The following is a 10,303-nucleotide window of genomic DNA, read 5'->3' as shown; positions in this document are numbered from 1 at the left end:
AGACTTATGCTTTTTGTCAAGTGTCTTGTAGGTTTGTTTTTTGCAGCCTTCTTTTAGGCTTTGTTCGGTTGAGGATATTTGGAGGAGATGATTTGGGAGAGAGTAATTGAATGAATTTGAGGGGATTTCGGCGTAAATTTTTTGTAGTTTGTTTGAGTGGATTTGAAGGTAATTGAGAGTGAATTTAGAAGTAAAGTTTGTGAGAATTAGTGTAGGATTTGATTGATGTGATAGATTTAAAAAAAATTTAATGGGTAGAAATTAAAGATTACCAAAATACCCCTAGTTATTAAAATAATATAAAATGATAGTTATTAATTTTATATCTAATTATAAAAATATTTATAAAGAGTAAAAAATTAAAAATAATTATTAAAATTAATTTTTGAAAAAGTAAGCAGATTGTGGTTATTAGAATACACATAAAAAAACAAAAAAAAAATCAAAGGAATATGTATAGTTTGTCATTGTGAAGTTGTTTGAGAAGGTGAAGCACTTTGAAAGAATTGGATCGTCTTGGATTACATCATTACACGCAAAATCAATTCGAAAAGGAAAAGAAAAATTCTCTTCTCAATCTCCACTTACCTAAATTCCCTGCAACACCATTTGAAGTAGAAAAATTGAGAAAGATAGAGTGAAGAGAAAGAAATGGAGAAAATAGAGCACAAAATGGTCAGACCCAGTGGTTTTGTTCCTCCACGAATTCTCGAAACTATGGTTCTCGTGGCGCCACCAGCTTCTGTCGCTCTCCACCGTGGGTTACCGGGCAATCGCCCCTAACCTCTGTGGCTATGGCGACACCGACGCCCCGCCCTCTGCTTCTTCTTACTCCGCTCTCCACATCGTGATCTCCACCTCTCTGGGACTATCTCCGCCGACGTAGCTCACCTCTCATTCCTCTCCAATCTCTCCCTCGCCGATAATAAGTTCTCCGACCCTATCCTTCCGTCTCTCTCCTCCCTCTCTGCCCTTCGCTTCCTCAACCTCTCCAATAATGGCTTTAACCAAACCGAATACACCGCGTCGCACACAACCATGGAACCGGATAACCTTCATGGAACTAAATGCGGAGGTCTTGTGGAGAAGAGGGAATCGAATACGGGAGCCTGTGCGAGATCTGCGATAGTGGGGAATCGAATACTCATGAGTTGGAACTGGATACAACTCGTGTGTGAATGATTCCAAGCTCTGGAACCGAATACTCCAGCTATGGAACCGAATACGCTGCCTTCAATTTCGTCATTAACCACAGTTCATCGTCTTCTTCAACTTAAAACATGCATATCCCATTTCACACTTTCTTCTTCATGCCATCAACACCTTCGTCGTCCTCATCTACAAGCCTAGAACTCAAAAACAACAAGAAAATTGGACAACCAACATACGACAATACTAACCTCACCTCAGACCTTGCTCGTTGTCGTCAATGGAAGAACCTTCGTTGCTCTTCGTCGTCAATGGAAGAAACCCAACACAATAGACTTTGAATATCGTCGTTGCTCTTCCTGTTTAACGACTGTGTCAAACAACTTCAGTGCTCAAGGAATCTCTGCAACCATGCCAAGCTTTGCTCGTGAATCTGCAGTATCAGTAGTAAAAGCTTTTATCAACTGTTCTTCTTCAGGTTTTTAACATGTTGGAATCGGTTATGAAGCTTTTGCGAATCGATTTTCTACGTAAAAGCTTATATACATACAGGGTAATATATAATAGGTTGAGAGTATATGTGACATTTCAGTCGCAATCCCTCCAAATCTCTTCAAAGTCGCGGGTGATGAAAAACAGTGGTATCCCGCAAATTCGTCTTTGCCGTTCCTTGCATTTCTTCTCATCCGAATACAACTGCATTATGAAATCATCGCTCGCATTCGCACTTGAACAGTAAAATTTGTTCAAACGAACACTATGTTAATGTTTGAGACCCCTTTGAAAGTTTTGGATGGTGAGAAGAGCATGAAGATTGTTTTTGGGCACACCTTGGTTCATGAACCGCACCTTGGTGGAGAAGAGCACTTGGACCTTTGCCAAACACACCTTTCAATAATTTGATTTGTTGTTTATTTTATCATGTAAAATACTGTTTGTTTTGATGATATTTTATATAATTATTTTAATTTTTTTAATTCATTTTATAAGTTTAAATTTATCACCGCAATTGTATAAAGATACTTTATATGCTATAATATAATTAATAACTTAATGTTATTGTTTTAAATCTTGTTTATTACTATACAATTTAGATTAAACTTCAGATCAAATATTTATGCAAAGTTTTTATTATAATTATTTTAATATTTATTTTGTGTGATTTAGTTTAAACAGTGTATTATAATTTTTATTAGTATATATAAAAAATATTTAATTAGATTTTAGAGAAAGGAAGTTTAAAGACATTTAAAATATTTTTAAATGTGGGTATTTGTGTTTTTTTTATAATTTTTTAAACATATTTTTTAATTTTATCAATTTGGTTTCATTAAAGTTTGTAATAATAAATATTTTGATTCTTTATAATCAATTTTATTTTATATTCTAATTTGAAATATATACCATTATAATATATATATTTTATATTAAAACAAAAATAAATCATTTTGATATTGGTATTTGATATCATAATTTTTTATTGTGATTTTAATTTTTATAAAAAATAATTAATTGATATTGAAATAGTAAAAAGTAGACATGAAGATGCAATAAAAATTTTATATCAGATGAGTATTAACTGTGTATGAGTATGAAGATGAAAATTAATTTTCTCTTTATATATGAGTTTGACATGATCAAACTCATTATCTAACACCATCTCTGACCACAAATTATTAAAAACTAGGAAATTGGATTTTTCATGAATAATAAATGAAATATACGTTCTTGGGAAAAGTTGATGTTACTTTTTTTTGTGTGTTACTTAGAGTATTAATATGTTCGTTTTCTGTTATAACCATACAAATTAGGTATCATATAAATAAGATGTGTCCACTTGCCAAAGCACTTAATGAAAATATTCTTCCTCCCCCACAGCATATTTGCAGTGAGAACCAAACAAATTACTTTTTCCGCTTCTTTCCCAGTAACCAATTATTTTTTATATCACTTTATATTTTATCTTTTTTCTAATTTTCAAATAAATATTTTTTTAATTATATTCTTGACTTAATTAATATATATAGACAGAATCTAGTGATGATAACTGATAAAAAAAATAACATATAAATATGTACTAAAATAAGAAAATTGAAAACAGTATGATTGATAATTTACTTCAAAAAATCATACAAAAAAGAAAATGAAATATTTTCTTTAGTTTAAATACAACTTGTTAAACTGTTATTACAAAGAAATAGCGGAAGTAATTATCAAAATTGCGAATCATTTTCATTAAGGTGATGCATGTGTACCATTTTAGTTAAGCTCGTGCATGTGTATCATTTTCATAAACGAATTAAATATTTTCCATTAGTCGCCCAACATGGTGTCGTGGCTAAAATGTCAGCATGTACAGGGTGACTTGAAGCCATGTTTGGACATTGATTAACCCAGTCAATATAACTGTAATCTTAATTTAGATTGCACACTACACGAAGAATGTATGGAGTTAGAGTCCAAAAAATAGTGTTGAGTTTGATTGCGATGCTAATAGAGTCTATAAAAAGGATATAAAATTGACACAAAATCATACATAAAAATAGATATGTCGGTTAGGAGATGCTAGTTTATCTTCATGCTTGTGTAGAATTAAATTTCCATTTTCCTTTCCTTTTATATTGAACCTCATTTTCCTCTTTCCTCTTTTAACTTTTACATTTTCACTCTCTCTCGCGCACGCCTATGCCATTTCGATGTCACACTACACAATTCCATTCTCGCTCTTCATTTTGTGATTACTCATTTCCCCTCTATTGCACCCTAGCCAACTCCCTTTTACCCTTTTTTTCTTCAATATTCAAAATCTCCTTTTTCTTTTTTAATCCAAAACACGGAACTAGTTGAGCCCCAACAACGATTTCATAGCTGGATTGGGCTTCCCAAGTGTTATGAGTTTGTTGGGTGTTGTTGTGGTGGATTGTGACAAGTAGTAAGAAGGGTCTCCATTTTATGCAAGGCATAAGGTGTTGTGTGAGTAACCTCTTATTTGTATTATACACTGATTCTGCCGTTCTTAGGGTTATATAATTTAGGATTAAATATATTTTTATTTCTAAACTATAACGCGATTTATGTTTTCGTTCTTCTATGAAACTTCGATCTATTTTTTTTGTTTTCTAAAAAACTTTTAGATTTAATCTTCGATAACTAACAACATTAGTTTTTTTTTTTTGACGTGGCTACCAACATGTCATGACCTTAAGACACATGTAATAGTGTCCTCAACATGTCATTTAAGTTTTTTATAAGTGTCAATTACAATTTTGTTTCTGGGTGGTCATTAAAATAAAATAAAAAAACCATTAAATTTGTAGGGTCAAAACTAGGAATTCTTCTTCTTGGAAACTTTCCCTTTCTTTGTTCTTGCCAAACGGAAGCATCACTAGTAAAAAAGAAGCTTTTTAACACGCTCTATATGCCTCGGTTTTACTAAAACCGAAGCGTATAAAAGCGCGGTGGTATTTTTGTAGTTTTAGACAACTTATATGCCTCGGGTATCAGTAGAACCGAAGCCAAAACGATTTTCAACATCTGTTACGCGCTAACCGAGACATATAACCCGTATATATTTTTAAATTTTAATTATTTTTCAAAACTTTAGGCACCGGTTATGTTGAAACCGAGTCAGTATCCCTCTTACCTCAGGTAAATATTAACCGAGGCAGTATACTCGTACATATCACCCTCACTCTTCCTCTTCTTCTCTCTCGCTCACGCTCAGATCTCCATTAGTCTTCCTCTTCTCTCTCGCTCACGCGATCTCCTTCACTCTTCCTCTTCTTCTCTCTCGCTCACGCTCAAATCTCAAAGCCACCACTCTGCCGCTCCGCCGCTCCGCCGCTCCGCTGCTCAGATCTCCTTTCACGGTACCCTTCTCACTCTTCCTCTTCTTCTCTCTCGCTCAAATCTCCTTCTCACAGTTCCTCTTCTTCTTCTCTCTATTGCTTTGCCACCACTCCGCCGCTCCGCCTCTCCGTCGCCACCACTCCGTTTCTCCGCCGTCGCCACATCTCCTTCAGCGCCTCCGAAAGCCATGGCTGCCTCCCACCCCGCAACCCCAACCCGTCACGCCTCCCACCCCGCAACCCCAACCCGAAACGCCTCCCACCCCGCAACCCCAACCCGTCACGCCTCCCACCCCGCAACTGCAACCCCAACCCCACCACCAATCGCCACCCAACCGGACGCGATCTCACTCCACCAGCGGACGCGATCTCAGATCTAGTGTTGTTCGTGGACCGCCTGGTGCCACAAAGCGGTGGATCAGAGTGACGCTTCCGCGATTCAGGCGGCGGAGGTGAGGGCAACGGGAAACAATGTCACACCGCCTGGTGGGTTGGCGGCTATGGCTCAATCTATGAAAATGAGTTTCTGCAGAGGATGAAAGTTGCTAGTTTGAAGAGTAGGGGGTTCTTTCTAACACAGAGTTGAAGATGTAAATGCGTTTCTGTAGAGGATGAGTGATTTGAAGAGTATGAACAATTTATTCACGATGATTTTTGGTTTTATCTGCTCTGTGATGTATCTTATTTTGAATTTTGGAGTTGGTTTGTGTTTTGGACTCTGTGATGTATCTTATTCTGAATTTTGGAGTTAGTTTGTGTTTTGGAATTATAACTGAAAATGCTTGAGTTTGAGTTTGAGACCCTGTATACCCGATTTTGGAGTTTGAGTTTTCTAAAAATGCACTGGCATATAAGGCTGCTGTGTTAAAGGATTGAGGAAAAGACCCAGATGCATTGGCAGTTTTCTGAAATTTTTTTTTATTGAATTTTTTATGATACTGACTCGGTTCAAAAGATAACCGATGCCAAAACGATCCTTTTTTGACCCGGTTTAGAACCGAGGCATTAAACGTATCCTTTTTACCTCGCCTCTATATGTACCGATTGTAAAACTGGTGCGTATAAACGAAACTAACCGATGTCATTTCTGTTTATTGTACTAGTGCATCTAAGGTTGTTGTCAACAGTGGTGTCGTTATAGCATTTTTTCCTCTCAATTTCTTGTCTTCCCAAATTGAAAGTGGCACTGCTCCCCTACCACACCGTTTAGAGTCACAACCATCAGACCACCACTATCACCTGTAACAATGGTCACCATTGATGTCGTCGACGACACTGGCACAACCCTTTCCTTCAAGGTTTCCTCACTACCACTATCACCTGAATCTTTAGTTCTCTTTCACCTTCTACATCCAAATCACTAAAAAGAGAGACAATAGCGAGGTGTGTTACTTGATATATAGAGAGTGAGTGAGTGAGAGAAAAAGTGAGTTTCTAGTGTAGTCTCATTGTATGTGTGTTTCAGTGGAACAAAGTTGGAAAGCGACTACTAAATGGGAAATGAGAAGGGGTAGGTAAGAAAAAAAAATGAGTTTTGACAAATGTTTCATTCGGAGATTTGTCGGAGATGTTGTACCTCGCACGCTTCTATTTGACATTTACAAGAAAGGAGAAGTTTCCCTAAGCGTGAATGAAGAAGAAGAAGAAGATTTCCAATTTTGACCTTACAAGTTTAATGTTTTTCTTTTTAATTTTAAAGACCTTATAGTCACTTAAAAAAAACTAACGTCATTAGTCATTGATGATTAAATTTAGGTGTTTTAAAGGAGAAGGATGAAAATAAATCAAAGTTTCAAAAAGGGACAAAAATCAAAATTGTGTAATAGTTTAGGAACCAAAAACATATTTAATCTAATCATTTATTCTCACTGTCAATTATTAATATTGTTAGTTTGTTGTTTATATATATATATATATATATATATATATATATATATATATATATATATATATATATATATATTCATGTTACCAAAATCATGAATTTATGTACACTTGACAAGATTTTAACGGTAGTTTTAGAGTTTTTATTGGTCGAAATAGAATTAGTTTTTATTGGTCGAAATAGAATTTTTTGTTGTTTAGAATGGGACATCATCCACTTACACTCTTTGACAATCAAAATAGCAAGAAAATTTAAGATTTTTATGAATATAATGAGTATGAATTATTATTAAGTAAGTATTTCTTGAAAAATATTAATTCTATTTATAAAAATAATTTAACTCAAACATATAATAATGGTATAGTTATTAATAATAATAAAATAATATCTCATCATAAATAATAATCATAATATCAAATTACCAAATTTAGTTATGGGATACAGATATTATTCAAATAAACATATGTTATTATTGTTTCATAATGAATAGTTTAATATATTTTTATTGAATTATCTTCTTTAATATGTTTATTAGGTGGAGTAAAATATATATACGAGTAAAATATATGCAAGTATATGATGTGTGTGTAAATTTTCCGAGTGAGCTGAAATGGGACTATGAAATGTTCACCTGATAGTGGTTTTCACTTTCATAGATACCAACATTACAAAATGATTTAAAACTAATTAGGAGAGTCACGAGAAACTTTTACAAAAACGAGTACAAGAATTATCTCCATAATTTGACCATAAAAAATGTACTTGGAAGAGGGCAATATTATCACATCTTTATAAAGTACCTTAGGAATGCAAATGCAGACTACTTTCAACTACAAAGTAGGGGGAACTTGTAAAACAATATCTTCTTTTTTTTTCTTCTCTTTTCTTGTTTTTGAGTTTAATCATTTGGCTAAGTCGCACATTATTATTTTTTAGAATACTCGCCTATTTCCAAATTAGGCTTAGCTACAAAATTATAAGACCCAACTCAATAAAAAAATATAAAACTTGAGATGCAAATATATACATGGTTTTATTGTTTTCTAATTAAAACTGGTTTGACTAGTGCACTCAAGGGATATGGTCTCGGTTATTTTCGGTTATAGACACCAGTTTCGTAACCGAGGCATATATAGACGAGGTAAAAAGTTTATCTCTTTTTGCCTCGGTTGTGACCCGAGTCGAAAAACGATAGGATGTTGCCTCGGTTTCTGCTGAACCGAGTCAATATCTTGGATTCTACTGCCTCGTTTGAGACCTGAACCTAGGCAATATAGTGGTTTTCGATTTTCCAGGCCGATGACCTTCCATTAACAGATCACCTTCCATCAGATTAACTTATTATCATTTTCTCTATTGCATCTTTATTATCATTTCCTCTGTTGCATCTTTCAATCTCAAACTCTATGAAACCACAACCAGAAAAAGAGAGCAAAATCTCACAACCAGAGAGGAAAATATCCAGAGAGGCTAAAATCATATTCAGATTCTTTCATAAATATAACAGAATCATACAATACAAAAAAGAAAACACAAAAACGAAAAAATCCTTAAGCCCGTGCTCTGCTCCTTCTTCACCTTCACCTGCGTAAAATGGAGCCAACAACGGCGACTTTGCTGAGCAACAGCGGTCCGACGACTGGCCTCGGCTTCATCGTGAGGTTGCGAACGGCCAATAGCCACCGCCAAAAGCCACCACCAATAGCCGGGCCTTCATATCTATAGATCTGAGATTTTTCACCGCCAACAGCCACCGCTCCAGAGACGGGGCCGCTTGCTCTTCACTCCAGAGACGGGGCCGCTTGCACAGGCGAGGTGGTGGTGGCTCCTTGTAGCAGCGGGGCAGCGGCGGGGCCGCTTCCTCTTCGCTCCAGAGACGCAATGGCAGGTGAGGTAGAAGCTGCACTCGAGCCGTCGCCCAGAACGAGGTGGTGGTGGCTCCCGGTAGTGGCGAGGCAGCAGTGGGGCAGCGGCGGGGTTTTCTCGAAGTGGAGATTGGAACGAGAGAGAAGTGAGATTGGAACGAGAGAGAAGTGAGATTGGAACAAGAGAGAAGTGAGAAAAATAAAAGGAAAAAGAGGTAGCTGCTAGGTTTTCTCGAAGTGGATCAGTCCAAGCCCAAGATATATGCCTCGGTCCATCTGGTAACCGAGGCAGTAACTTTTTCACCTGAGGTATATACCTCGGTACATTCTGTCAACCGAGTCAGTATGCCTTTTAGACACCGGTTGTTTAGCAACCGAGGCATATAATGATTTAAAAATTACAGCCTTGCCACCGCGTCTGATACGCTTCGGTTCCGAAAAAACCGAAGCATAATATACGAGTTAAAAATGCAATTTTTTACTAGTGTTTATTTCAATAACACAAGTTAATAGTTTTAATAAAATATTATATAGATATCCTTAAATCTCAGGTCTTTTTAAGGATTACCGTATCCATTGTATAACCTAATAATTGATTAGAAGTGATGATTAGTTTATGACAAACACAGGATCTTTAATTTTAGTGTGAAAAGCAAGGTAACAATTAGAGATTCGTGTCCTGAGAGATCTTCTTATAGGAACTGAGATTTTTATTGAATCACGAAAAATCAACCGTATAAATAAAATGTAAGGTTATTTAAGAAAACAAAATAAGGTAAATAAACTCTCTTAATGTAAGTTTATTTAAGAAAATCTTCCATAAATTTAATTTTTTTCATCCTTTATCCTTTACCAAGTTTAATCTTTCCATAAATAATGTGGATCGAGGTTGCTCCTCATATTCTTTACTTTCACTATGTTCGTCCTGTTTCTTGACCATAGTCGTCCTTTTGTTAACTATGACTCATTTGTTTTACTTTACATTTTTATTTTTATTTTTTCTATCGTGACTATATCCACACTCCCTGTTAACTTAAGCAAGCTCCTGTTCCGGATTGTTATGTACCAACTCCCTCCAAATTTGGCTTTTCTAAGACTTTTCACTTTTTCTTTAAGCATCTAATTTACCTTTCCTACATGTTAAATATTTTCATCTTTTTCTTTTAGTTTCTTCTCCATAACTTGTATCACTTTTTCTAACATCTTCGATTTCCTCAAATGGTAATGCTCCTCGACCTCTATGTTTTCCATGCCATTTACGAATTTTTGCTTATTAAGTTAACCAAGTTGATTCCCGAAGTAACTTCATGATTGTCCAAGTTGACCGCATCTAGCATCGAGCTCTCCATGTCCACACTCACTACCAAGCTTTGTAGGCTATCCAAGCATTCAACCAAGTTGGTTAAGCTTGTCACATACTCCACCGAGCTCCCTACATACTCCTCTAAGCTACGTAGAGGCATAAGCTAATTTATGTGGCTACCAAACTACTTGGTCTCCTAGGCTTCCTACTTGCTCTCTTCTGCTATTCAGGCTTTCCAATTGGTTGATTGAGT

This window comes from Vigna umbellata, chromosome 11 (genome assembly GCF_029865625.1).
Source record: "Vigna umbellata cultivar VRB3 chromosome 11, Vumbellata_1.0, whole genome shotgun sequence".
NCBI lineage: Eukaryota > Viridiplantae > Streptophyta > Magnoliopsida > Fabales > Fabaceae > Vigna > Vigna umbellata.
The sequence above is the reverse complement of the archived record's forward strand: the minus strand, read 5'-3'. Positions refer to the sequence as shown.